The sequence below is a fragment of the Canis lupus genome, chromosome X (genome assembly GCF_048164855.1).
Source record: "Canis lupus baileyi chromosome X, mCanLup2.hap1, whole genome shotgun sequence".
In the NCBI taxonomy this organism is placed as follows: domain Eukaryota; kingdom Metazoa; phylum Chordata; class Mammalia; order Carnivora; family Canidae; genus Canis; species Canis lupus.
In genome coordinates, this window is record NC_132876.1 from 11,434,391 (window position 1) to 11,448,723 (window position 14,333).

Below are 14,333 nucleotides of genomic sequence, written 5' to 3' on the forward strand. Positions count from 1 at the left end.
AACTGAGCATGTATGCGAGTGGGGTGGGGGGCAGAGGTAGACAGAGAATCCCAAGCAGACTCCAGGCTGAACATGAATCCCAACTTGGGGCTGGATCCCCCGACCTTGAGATCATGGATTTCACTCAACTGAAATCAAGAGTGGGTTGCTTAACCAACTGAGCCACCCAGGCACCCCTCCAAACGAATTTTTATATATTAAAGGAGACTTATAGGATCCTGTAGGTCTGGCTAATGTTAAGCTAGAGTATTGAACATTGAGGCAGTTGCTTTCCCAGAGGAAGATCACTCTGCCTGTATCAAGGACTTGTCAATGTGATACGGGAGAGCTTGGTTCTTATCTCAAGGGGTCTAAGAAAGAATCTCGCGGATATGGGAGAGTGAATAAAGGGAGAGAAGTTTATTAAGTAAAGAGAAAGAGAAAGCTCTCAGGAGTGAGAGGGTTCCCGACAGAGTTGCCACTGAGGGCTTATAGGGTTGGTCTTTTATTAGAAGCCAACCAGGGATCCTAAATCCTTTCAACATTATTTACTGCTATCACCATTGAGTAAGGACTAGTGATAACATCTTTAAGGCCTTACTTCTTTGGGGTCTGGTTATCCTTTGTTGGTCACAGATGACTGTCATAAAAAGACACTCTCCCAGCCCACAACTAGGGCAGGGCGGTCTGGCTTGTTTTCTTTTTCTTTCTTTCTTGTTTTCTTTTATCTTTCTTTCTTTCTTTTTTTCTTCCTTCCTTTTTTTTTTAAGATTTTGTTTATTTATTCGTGAGAGACACAGAGAGAGAGAGAGAGAGAGAGAGGCAGGCAGAGGGAGAAGCAGGCTCCATGCTGGGAGCCTGATGCGGGACTGGATCCTGGGATTCAATCCCCGGACTCCAGGATCAAGCCCTGGGCCAAAGGCAGGAGTAAAATAAACCACTGAGCCACCCAGGGATCCCCATGGCTTGTTTTCTTATCTCAGGTTTCTTACACCTCAGCATTCTTGGGATTTTTGTGAGCCTGCTTCCATGGCCCCCTACCTAGCCCTGCCTAGCTCCATTACCCAAATGGGCTGTAAATTGTAAGGAAATTTATTTTTTGTGTGTATTTCTTTTACCTTTGTTCTCTACATCAGGGCCCACTGCTATACAACCCCACCCCCCAGGATGATATTCCAGATCCTTCACCAGAAAGGGCTCTCAAAGTAGCAACCGAATTTATTATTATTTTTTTAAACCAAACGTAGGGCTGGAACTCAAGACCCCAAGGTCAAGAGTTGCCTCCTGTACCCACTGAGCCAACCAGGCTTCCCAGCATCTGGACGTTTACAAGCTGAGTCTTCCTGGCCCGTACTGATTGTTTTGTTATTCAAACATTCAAACAAAAGAAAAATGAATCTGATGGCAGTCTTTAAAGCCTGCTTGGAGGCCCTCTTCTTAGGGCATTCCAAATTCAATACAATAAATAAGGTTACCTCGCCTCTTCTAGCAGCTCTCTTTGTAAATAGATTATCTCCTGAGATTAGTGGATTGATAAAAAAAAAAAAAAGGCAGAAAATAGAATGGGGAGCCATGGGCCAGAGTGAGCTAGTGACTCGAGCTGAGCATTTTGAAAGGACCCTGGAGCAAAATTGCAAAACAAAAATCCACCAAGCTAATAGCTTTACAGCTACATCAGCTCCAAGGCCAGAGGCCCAAAATAACACCTACGCCTCCTCCATTACGTTCTCCTAGGGGTTCATTATCAAAACCCTGGCCCAGAAATCGATGTCTCAATTGTAATCAACTGGGACACTGGAAAAGAGATCATCCTCAATGTTCTTATGCAAATTCTTCTCGAAGTGACCTCTAGAGGAGCCCCCCCTCTTGGGGCCCCTCCCACGACCGATAGGACTCCAAGGGGTTTTCCAGGAAACTATTTACCAGTAATTCCCTTAAATACTCAAGGGGAAGCTAAAATGAAAATTAATGGGTTTATTCAATCCTGCCAGAGATATTTAGTGTGTCCTGGCTGAAACCTTCACAAGATGTTTGAAATGATTTAATGACTTTATGATAACAAACTTGACTAAGGCGGAAGCTGATATTTCAAGCCGGGTAGAAATTTTTTTCAAGGCTTTCTCCCCTAAACTGAAACAAAACTGCGCAACTCAGAGGAAAAGAAGCAAATTGGAGCAAAGGTAGTTGAAAGGGCGGGTCAGCCTCTTCATTAGGTCTGCAATGGGGAACTGGAAACAACTGTCTTTGTCCTGCAAATGTCCCTAGGGCCAGAGGTGTGGCCCTGGAGGAGTAAAATTCACCTATTTTTTTTTTTTAATTAAGATTCAATATATTAACATATAAAGTATGAGTCTTGGAGGTAGAGGTCAGTGATTCATCAGTCTTATAACACCCAGTCCTCATTACCTCCTGTACCCTCCTTCATGCCCATCACCCAGTTACCCCGGCGCCCCCCTCCGCCCCTCCAGCCACCCTCAGGTTGTGTCCTCTGATTAATAAGAGTCTCCTATGGTTTGTCTCCGTTTCTGGTTTTGTCTTGTTTCACCTACCCTTTATTATGCCAACCCCCCAAACCTTTCCCGTGCCTCTTAAGGGGCTTGAAAAGATCTGGACCCAGTTGTCTTTTGCCCATATCTGTGCCTGTGTGCTACAAATGTCCTACCCTTTTCTCTTGAGCCTAATTGGCATTCTTTGAATACAGACTTCGGGGAGAAGTTTCTGGGGGGGGTGGGCAGTGAGAGGGAGGTATTTGGAAATTGGGCCTATAATGTCTTCTCCACAAGTATTACTGTAGCCCCCAGCCTCCCGATCCGTGGTTTGGTTGCAGGATTTCTTCTCCTTGAGCGCTGGGGTTCTTGGTGTCGCTGCTTGCAAGAATGAAGAGGTGGCCCAGACAGTGATGGGCAGCAAGGCAATGTTTATGGAGCCATAGTACAAAGCTCCCAGAGATAGATGGGACCCAAGAGGGTTGTCCCCCAAATTTCTAAGTCTAGGGGTTTTTATGGGCTGGTTGGCAGGCTGTTTTCATCTGATTAACCCTTCACGTGTCTGTCATCCAATCTGGCTTTTATTCAGGTGCTCATCTACTTACCTGTTAGGTAACCTGTTTGTTCACTAGGGAAAGAGTGGAGGGCTCCTAAAGGGTGGAGCAAAATCGTTTTAAGGGTGGTTTCCTCTTGGTGGGGAGGGGCTTGTCCCTACCTGCCTCTCTTCTGACCATCCCTTATTAATTTCAGTTCCCCCTGGGGTTGAAGATCCTCCTCCTGACAAATTACCAAGTCAGGAGTAGCCTGACACTGACCCACAGTGCCTGTGTCACTTGCCTCACTTTGTCTCCTCCCATAGCCATTTCATCATCTCACATCCTCAGAAGAAGGGAGATGGCAATAAGGTGTTTTGAGAGAGACCACATTCCTGTAACTTTTATTGCAGGCTACTGTTAGAGTTGTTTAGTTTATTATTGTTGTTAATCTCTTCTTATGTCTGATTTATAAACGATCATGACTATATATAGGGAAAAACATAGTATACAGAGGGGTCAGTGTTGTCTGAGGCCTCAGGCATCCACTAGGAAGTCTTGGAAAGTATTTTCCATGGATAGGGGACAAGTGTTGTAAAAACAAAAGCTGAAAGCTCTCTGCATCTGTGAATATCACACACAGGACCAGTAAGAAAGCCTAAGAACCTCATAGAGGCCACTGAGAGTGGTGCTAATGCCCTTAATTTTTATCACACCTCTCAGGCTAGAGTTTGATGAAGTGGGGGTAATTGTTAAAAAAAAAAGAGACCGCAGCCCAAAGTAGAGAAGCATTTGCCCCTGTCAACAGCAGAGACTTGATTACAGTTTCATCCTTACCTGGGAATGGGGCCTTTTACCCTTCGCTCTGAACTTTCCTGATGAGCAGTGTTAAGGGCATCTGTATGAAAACCATCCGTGTGTAGTGAAACGCCGGAACCACCTGCATCCCAGTGTTCATAGCAGCAAATGTCCACAATAGCCAAACTGTGGAAGGAGCCTCGGTGTCCATAGAAAGATGAATGGATAGAGAAGCTGTGGTCTATGTATACAATGGAATATTCCTCAGCCAGTAGAAACGACAAATACCCACCATTTGCTTCAACGTGGATGGAACTGGAGGGTATTATGCTGAGTGAAATAAGTCAGTCGGAGAAGGACAATCATTATATGGTTTCATTCATATGGGGAATATAAGAAATAGTGAAAGGGATTATAGGGGAAAGGAGGGGAACTGAATGGGAAAAATTAGGGAGACAAACCATGAGACACTCTTAACTCTGGAAAACGAACAAAGGTAGTGGAAGGAGAGGTGGGTGGGGTGACTGGGTGACGGGCACTGAGGAGGGCACTTGATGGGATGCGCACTGGGGGTTATACTATATGTTATCAAATTGAACTTCAGTAAAAACAAACAAACAAACAAAAAAGAAAACCATCTGTGCTGTTCTTTCCTCCCTCCAAGGCTTTCCTCCCTCCAAGGACAATGAAAGGATCTTCTGTTTTGCTGATAACTTCTTTGCCCCACCCTCCTGCTCTAACAACCTTCCATTTTGTACAACTCCTCTGGGCCTTTCTCTTGCTAGATGGAATGCTGCTGCTTGATTCATGAATAACTTAATAAAATAATTCAGATATTCAGATTTATGACACTGAATTTTTTTAATACTACACACACACAAATACACAGGTACATGTGGTACAAGTGTGTGCATTAGGTATATATATTTTTTTTCTTTTTTTTAACTAAAAAGGGAATTTATCTTCCCTCTCTACTTTTTATTTTATACGTGTCTTTAATAAAAAGCATATAGTTGAAATTTTTTAAAAGATTTTATTTTTAAGTAATCTTTATACCCAACATAAGGCTGGAACTTGATGATAACCTCAAGATCAAGAGTTGCACGCTCTGTTGACCGAGCCAGCCAGGCACCCCATAGTTGAATTTTTAAATGCAACTTGAAAATTTTTGTCTTTTACTCAGGAATGTAATGTTGGGGAACAAGAATTTCTGCCCCCTCAAAGATCCTTCTACCTGGACTAAGAATAAAATTGACATACGACAGATGAGCAGGAGAAAATCAAATTTAATGGCCATATGCTCAGGGAATCCATGTAGACCTGGAAATTCCAAAGACAGTCAGGCAAGAGGAGGTTTATGGTCATTCTGAACTAAGGAGGAAGTGATAGGGATCTGGGATTTCAGAGGAAAGAAATGCACTTCACAGGGCCGTAAGAGTAGATGTTTGTCCTGCCATACACATGGGTCCCTCAGATAAAATTTATCTCTGCTAATAACCCTTATTCTGGGAAAGACCTCTAATTTCGATCTTTTATGGGGTTAAGGAAGGAACCAAGGTTTCTTGAGCCCCCAGGGTCTCAAATACCTTCAGCTTGTGGAGGCTGAGAAAAATTAAGGCCATCCCACATAAAGTTTAGGGTTAGCACAAGTACAGCCATCTTAGGCCCCTGTGAATAAGAGCTGAACTTTATGGGAAAAATTGCAGAATGTCCTCAATGTCCTCAGCAGGGAATCCCATATCAGAAAGACAGCAGAGCCCATGCCCATGGTAGAAAGCCCCATATCAGAATGAGAACAGAGCTCAATGTCCTTGAAAGCCCCATATCAGAGTGTAAACAGAATTTGAGAAATTCCTCCACCCCTTCTGAAAATCCCCTAGAGCAGCCTATAAAAAACCCAGCTGTAACCCACTTTGGGGTCCAAGTCCCTGCTCCCCCGCTGTGTTGGGTGTACTTGGACCCAAGCTCGAGCTTGTAAATAAACCCTCGTGCGCTTGCATTGGTGTTGGCTCCTTGGTGGTTTCTCGGATTCGCAATCTTGGGCACAACAAGCTCAAAATAATCTCCGTGTCAAAGTAGTACATTCTTGGGGGTGGTTGGGGGACCTATTCTGAATCCTTCTGTAGCTTGTTGGCATTTATTTTGATACCTGGCTTACTGGACTCATTTCCATGATCTTAGCTTATGCTTTCTAATTGATTTTTTATTTTTTTTATAGTGTCTTTTTGCTTTTTATGTATGGATAAACTTTTTATGTATGGATATGCCTGGGTGGCTCAGTGGTTGAGCATCTGCTTTTGGCTCAGGTTGTGATCTTGGGGTCCTGGGATCGAGTCCCATATCGGGCTCCCCTCGAGGAGCCTGCTTCCCTCTCTGCCTATGACTCTGCCTCTCTCTGTGTCTCTCATGAATAAGTAAATAAAATCTTTAAAATAAATGACAAATTCTCAGTTGAAATATAGTGGGTTCTCGTAATGTGTTAAGATGCATACTTGTATCTTTCCCCATAAGTTTCTAAAATTTCTAAAAATTTATTATTATTTTTAAAATTCCAGTGTAGTTACCATACAGCATAATACTTAACCTTATCAATACTTGTACTTCCTGCCAGCCTTGGCACGCTCTCACCTTTCTCTAAGGCCAGCATCTAACAAAGCTGGCATGCACATGACAGGGGCTCAGTTTTGTTGGAATCCTGTTTAAACAGTAGAAATAATATTTGTGTAATATCTCTGATAGTGTCTGGATAAGTGCTTGGCAAATTAACTCAGTACAGTTTGGAATGAAACAGCATAGTGGAAAGGGAGGATTTGCCAAATACTTATTTGAAATTCTAGTGTCCTTGCATCCCAGTCCAGGGCTTTTGATGACCCTGTCTTCCAAAGACACATCCAATAGAACCTGTGCTCGGTGGCTTTATCCACATGGCACACTTGTCAACATTTAGACCTTACTGAATCGGATAGCAAATAATCAAAGAAGCCAAAAGAGGCAAGTACTTCATAATTACAGACACCAGTGGGTCTAGCTGCCTGGAGGTGGGGGTGGGAGCTTCTAGGGAATTTAACCAATATGCTTTGCTCATATAATGAAATCCAACCGAATAGTCCTTAAAAAATTATTGAAAAGACCGGATTAAATAGTATCGGTGGAGGATATGAAAGCTCCCCATGACAGGATCTCAACTGGAAGCTAAAGGAAATGGGGAAGTGAGCTTACTGAATGCTGAGGCGTCTGGACTGACATCCAATATATTAAGATTCCTCCTCCTTGTCTCTCTCTCTCTTTGTCTCCCCCCCCACCCGCCACCCTAGATTTTCACATCTTCAGTTTTTAATCATCAATGTTTGTGTCATATCCAGGCCACAGAGGAATTAAGATAAATACGTCCTATTCAGCGACACAAAGTCTTTTCTGAGCCCAGAAAGGCTACTTTCCACCCCTCCTCACCTCTGGAATCCTTTGCCCTCTGCACACTCTAAATTCCCCGCTGCCCAGGAACAAGGGGACTGCCAAAGGGAAAGCCCTCTCCCTCGTGACACTGCATACCCCAGATACCGAGGGGACACTCAAGTGCCCTTGCAGTGCCCTTCCCTCCTGTAGGTGCTGGGAGGAGTATGCTCCCCCATTTTCCTAGGGCCTTGGTGCTCCCTTTTATGCCACAGCAGGACACCTACCCCCAGAAGATTTTCTTCTGCTTCTAGAAAAAAAGCACAAGTACTTTCCATTTGTATGGGCAGCTTTATGATGCTGTCCTACTAGGGGAAACCTTTCAGATGCTTTGGGTCACCCTAAAGTCATGTGCTCCCTCTGCCTCTTTTCCTCTCCTTGTTCTATTCATTTCTTTATTTTCTTACCTGCTCCTTCTATCTACCCATCTATCTCCTTTTCCCTTTCCTTTTCATTATTATTATTATTATTATTATTATTATTATTAGTTTATTTGACAGAGAGAGAGCACATGAGCAGGGTGGAGAGGCAGAGGGAGAGGGAGAAGCAGGTTCCCCACTGAGCAGGGAGCCTGATGACAAGGGGCTCCATCCCAGGACCCTGAGCTCATGACCTGAGCCAAAGGCAGACTCTTGACTGGTTGACTGACTGACCACCCGGATGCTCTTTCCTTTCGTTCTCCTTTTCTCTTTCATTCTTCTTTTCTGCCTTTCTTCAGTCTCTCTTGTTTCATACATTGATTTTCCTCACAGTAATAAATAATAAAATATTTACATTTACTGCTCTTCCAGTTGTGTTTGCAATCATGTTCACAAACCTTCTCATAGGCAAATATGTTAATTATCAAAAGAATCCTAGGAATAAAGTGCCATCACCAATCTGAATTTGTGTATGTGAAAAATCAAGCTCAGAAAGGCTAAGTAACTTGTCCAAAGCCCAGACTCAGCATTCAACCCGGGCAGAAACAACTGGAAAGTCCTTGATCGTGTCGCTGAGATGTCTACTTGTATCTGAGAACCTCTCTGCTCTGGTATGTTATTTTGTTGTGCAGGCAGTACTTTAAGAACTGACTGGTGGAAAAAAAAAAAAAAAAAGAACCGACTGGTGGTAAGCATTTTTAAGGTCAGCATGTCAACTACATTTTGTGTGTAATGTTTGTAAGGTATTCTACAGATGGCCCCATTATTTTGTTATTTTACCTGGAACTGTTTGAAAGATAATGAGGAAGCTGATTTCAGCAAATATGTATACGAAAAATATTTTCTTATTAGGTGTCTATCAACTACAACAAATTGTTTGGGACGCCTGGGTGGCTCAGTGGTTGAGCGTCTGCCTTCCGCCCAGGGCGTGATCCTGGGGACCTGGGATCGAGTCCCACGTTGGGCTCCCTGCATGAGGCTTGCTTCTCCCTCTGCCTGTGTCTCTGCCTCTCTTTCTCTGTATGTCTCTCATGAATAAATAAATAAAATCTTTAAAAAAAAAAACAAATTGTTCATGGTGCTACTTATAGTTTGATTAAATTGAAAATTCAGTTTGGGTGTCACAATCATGATGATACTTAGAAATAGTATTTGAGGAGGAGCCTGGGTGGCTCAATTGGTTAAGTGCCTGACCCTTGGTCATAATCTCAGGGTCGTGAAATTGGGCCCCTTGGCAGGCTCAGCGCAGAAAGACCCTCTCTCTCTTTCCTTCTGCCCCCCCACCCCGATAAAAATAAATACATCTTAAAAAATAAACAAGAAATAGTACTTGAGGGTATTCTGCTATGTGTTTCCATGTCATTTGCCATCGAAGGACATCATTTCGCAGAAAATAAAGCCATAAACATACACTGGTCTTTTCAGTCAGATTCGTCTTGCTTCCATGTTGGCACCTCTAGGATGACATAATTTAAGAGAAATTCTCTGCTGGTCGTGTTGCAGGGTTGCAGGGTTCTTGTCTCACGGAGTCCAAGAATGAATCTCAAGAACACGAAAGGGTGAAGTGAAGTGAAAGTTTATTAAGTGAAGGTCAGAGCAGAGAGGAAAGAGAAAAGCTCTCTGGCCTGAGAGGAGTCCCAAGGGGCTTCCACTGAGGGCTTTTAGTGGCAGTCTTTTACTGAGAACTGGCTGGGAAGCTTGTGGCCTTGAGATTCTTGCGTCATCCCTTCTCTCTGGTTCTGCTCCACCTGCCAGGAATAGATCTGGAGCCCCGTCAGGGGACCCAGGGGCCTCCTATCGCTCCCACCTCTCCCTTCACCCTTTCCCTCTTCATGGTACAGGACCTGTGGGCAGAAAGAGCCATACTGGGATTGTGAAGAGTGAGTGATGGTATATTTTTTAATTAGTGGGGTTGAGGGACAGGGCAGGTCTCCAAGGAATCCAGAAGGAAGTCTTTCAGGACATGGAGGGGCCAGCTGCTGCCAAGATGAGGTGACTTTTCAACATGAAAGTACGAAGGTGGCCACGAGTTGCCTGAGGATGGTCATGCTCTGGGTGTGTTGGGGATCTATCAGTGGGCTGCAAGCTGTAAAGAGATTTTAATTGAAATGACTTTTCTTTTGCCTTTGTTTCCCACATCAGTAGGAGCCATTCTAGAGTTTTCCTTGTCCCTCGTGTATCATATCAAGTCCAATAGCCAATTAATTCCTATCTCTCCAGTTCATCCTCCCTTTTCTATCCTGACTGCTATCACCCTAACCTAGGCCCCATTGCCTCTCTCTGGGACTACCAAAGTGGTTGCCTAACTGGTCTCCTGGTTTCTAGGATTGTGCTACTCCAGTCTGATCTCCACATGCTAACCTAAGACCTTTTGAGAACCAAAGCTGATCCAGTCTGTCTTTTTCTTAGAAGAAATCAAGTTTTCATAACAACTAAAGAAAAAATAAACCCAAGTTCCAGGGCACAGCATACAGCGGCCTTAAAATACGACCCAGACTTTCATCTATTTCATTCCTTCTGCATACCAACTATATGGGATGGCATTCTCAACTTTTCTCCCTGAGAGACTCCTGGAGTTTCAGCATTTTCTTTTTGAAGTATTCCCTGATATCTCCAAGTTGAATTGATCAATCGTTATTATCCCATAACTTATAGTAAGCTATTATCATAACCACTGTACTGAATACAGTTTATTTGGCACCAGTGAGCTTTGCGGGCAAAGCGTATATGCATTATTGGCTTATTAACGTAGAGCCAAGCACAGAATCTTGTGTGTCAGTTAACTATCAGTAATGTTTATTGAAGTTAAAGAAAAAGGCAGTGTAACATGGAATTTAGAATAAAATGTGAGCTGACTCTATTGAAACCAATAAATCCATCCCCAGAAATCACTAAAACTCTCTTCCGTCTTTCATTCCTCTTTTCCTCTTTATCATCCTTGCCACATCCCTGATTTCAGTTCTCGTCATCTCTCACTTGGGTTATTTTTTTTTTTCCTCACTTGGGTTATTAAAATAACCTTGTATCCTCCATCCAGTTTTTCTCCTTCTTCCCCGAAGCATCATCCACGCTGTCAGAGTGATCAAACCAAAACAGTTTGCCCCTGTTAGTCTCCAGCTTTTCACACACCGAGCAGCTCGCCACTAGCCTTTGGATGAAGTTCAAACTTCTTAGCTTGATATAAAAGGCCCTTCAAAACTTGGCTATGGTATATATGTTGTAATCTCCTGTAACTCTTCCAAATATACAGTACTCTTTCATGGCTCTGACTAATATCCCTACGATTCTTTCACTCATCCTTCAAAGTCCAGTATAACTGGACTCCAGTATAATAATACTGTATTTATTTATTTATTATACTGGAGTATAATACCTCCTCTCTCTTAATTTCTTTAACCGCCATTCACTTCGCCCCACTCAAGAAGAATGAATTGTTCCAAAAATAGGTTTTACACACATCTCTTATACCATACCTTGCACCATTGTAGTTGTGTATGCATCTGTCTTTCTCCATAGACTGTAGATGACTGGAATCCAAGGGCTGTGGTTTACCCAGTTTTGTCTCGAAATCCAAGTTTGGAGTCTAGATGACAATCAGAGTTTGTTGCATGTCAAATGGGCCCGAATTATTTGACAATATATACTATAAGATGGTAGGTTACAGGTTATATAAATACAGGTTATGTAAATATATATAATTATGGTATATACTATATAGCTATGCCAACTGTATATTGTAAAATGTCTATTAAACTCTTGTGAGCAATCCATTTGGTTGTACAGAGTAAAATCAATGCTGAAATATCCTGAAGTATAGGATATACCTTCCAGGATAGCTCAAATTCATACTCTTTATTAATTTCATGTAAATTGTTTTATCTCTTCTATGCCCCATCCCGTAGACTACGTACCATCTCAGAAATCCAGTAATGTGGTTGTTGCATGACATTGGATGGAGTAAAAGTATCATTTGTAAATGGACATTTTAATCATGAACACATGGCATATCCTGAAATATTTCTGTCCCTTTCTTTTATCTTTTTTAAAGATTTTATTTATTTATTTATTCATAAGAGACACACAGAAAAAGAGAGAGAGAAAGAGAGAAAGGCAGAGACACAGGCAGAGGGAGAAGCAGGCTCCATGCAGGGAGCCTGACATGGGACTCGATCCCGGGTCTCCAGGATCACACCCTGGGCTGAAGGTGGCACTAAACCACTGAGCCACCCAGGCTTCCCTCTGCCCCTTTCTTTTAAAACTTGTACAAGGTGGTTAATGCTATCAGTGAAATTTTAATCATTGGTTTATTCAACCGATATTTGTCAAGAAATTACTTATGGTAGGTACTCATGTAGGTTTTATGATATAGCATAAATGAAACTACATTAGCCTCTGGAGCATATACTAACAATAAACAAATATTATTCAATAAGATATTATGAAAAATTTTATGAAGGAAAAGTCCAGGGTGTTACGAATATATGTAACACCTCTGAACCTCAATTTTGTCCTTTATAAGTACGCAGAGTACTTTTTAAAGAGTAATAATAATAATACCAATTGCTATTTATAAAAATCCCTCTTATCTCTGTTTACTGTTCACAAATATTTTCACATCATTTATTCTTTCAACAGATATTTATGGAATGTCTCCTCTATATCAGGGACTGTCCTAAGCACAGTGAATATAATGGTAAAGCCTAACTCACTTATTAATTAGTCATACGAATATGATGAGTGCTATGAAGGATATGGTCCCTGCCATCACAGAATATGTAGTGTGTTAAAGGATAATGTTGAGTACAAGGGGCAATCTCAAAATAGCATGATAATTTAGCATTGGAACTTTAATGAGGAGGAATTTAAAAACACTTCCTAATAAGGGTCGGTCTGTCCTTTCATTAATTATGTAGGCACTGTATGATTCTCTGGAAATCCTATATGCTCTAAAATCCCTTTCCCAATTAAAAGCCCCATTTCATCTATTTACAGAACTCAGGTAGCTATCTGATAGAAAGCAGTTTGATCAGATCAATTTAAACTATGGTATAAACAAATCAATTATCAGCCCTTCCAGAGATGATTGTATTTTAAAATGATTAATTTATACTTTCAAATTACTACATCTCTAATGGTGATCAGTGTGGCTAAGAACATTTTAGGAGTCAGGAGAATCTCTAAGAACCCCCACATTATGTCTAGAAGATAATCACCTTCACCGCCTGCATAGGAGGCCAGGGCTTTAAAAGAAGGAGGGAAATCAATTGAAAAGAAATTCACATTATATATTTATTTTTTAAAGAATATCCCGTTGTACCCTAGGTTCACTCTCGAGCCCATGTCTACCATTAGAGTCGTGCCCGATTAGAATGGAAGACCTTGAAGAACACTGCAACACCCACAAAGAAAAATCCACGTTAAGGCACTTGAAGGTCCACAAAGGAAAATTCAATTTACAATCCCTAGGTGCTATTCAATAGCCTTGGAACAATTTCCAACAACAATGGCTGAGATACTATTGGGTCTTAGAGTAACTCAGCTAACCAAAAAAATTAAGCCAAACACCTGATTCCCCCAGCAGCCTAGATAATTGGGGTTTTATGCTACATTAACAAAAACATTAGACAGTTATTTCCCCCATCTGTTTCCTTGTTCTAAAACCCCCAGCAAAAGTCTTTGTAGTAGCTCTTAAAAATGTTCCTTGAATTTTATTCCATTTCCGTGGTTCTTACCTAAATTGTCTTTGCTGACATTGTTGCCTTAAATGGTGATGTTGCGTCCCACGCATTTTTGTCATTTCATTTGTGTCACATTCCCTTTATTTCTTCAGGTTACAAAGGGAAACTCTCCACACCATATCAGAAATGATCATATCAGATCAGCCTTTAAAATATTGGCATTCTTTAACGTTAAACGTAATTCGTCCATTTTTGACTATTTTTTAGAAATTTTCTACAGTGTGAATAAGTCTTCCATAGCTATTAAAGAATAGTGTTCAATAAATTAACAATTTAAGATGCCTCACATTTTATCAGCAAATCTGGTCAGCTGTGTGTCTGCCAAGGAGTTATGAAATCAGTAGCAACGGCAGCTGCCACAGCAATAGAACTTCATGTTCCTTTTTCCTAGCATAGATTGAAGAGCTGTTTTTACCTTCGGACACAAAAACTGGACAAAGGATTGTAAGAACCGAGTGAGAAATTTCCTTTGATTTTAACACAGACTGAGAATTATTTGTCCTGGGGAAGGAGAATGGTGTTTTTTTTCCATTTGACATCTTTCAGTTCTGTCTTGGCAGGCTTTCTTAATATTTCATCATGATGGCGTAATTGTGGATATTCTCAATGCTAGTACCTAACCATTTTGATAGTTACTTTACAGAGCTTAAAGGTGTTGGATATTTTAGACAGTTCTTAATTATCAATTTGAATATTTGGAAGCCCAACTTATTTTTCCTATGTCAAGGCAAATTATTTTAATAAGGTTTTTTTTAGGTATATAATATATATATATTTTGGATATACAACATATATATATATTTGGATATATTTATATACAAATATAAATATTTATATATATTAAATATATAGAATATATATAATTTATATATTTTATAATATATTTTATATAATTTTATATATATATATATAAACTGGGCGGCTCAGTTG

General features: G+C 41.2%; 1 long non-coding RNA gene across 1 annotated transcript; it reads right to left on the reverse strand.

Annotated features, from left to right (window-relative positions):
- Positions 1–9,225: 9,225 nt before the first annotated feature.
- Positions 9,226–13,637, reverse strand: LOC140628357 (uncharacterized). The gene is made up of 3 exons (XR_012026635.1): positions 13,398–13,637; positions 11,139–11,248; positions 9,226–9,751 (listed from the first exon to the last, which is right to left on the reverse strand). It is a non-coding gene; the product is annotated as an uncharacterized lncRNA (long non-coding RNA).
- Between the last annotated feature and the right edge of the window lie 696 nt (positions 13,638–14,333).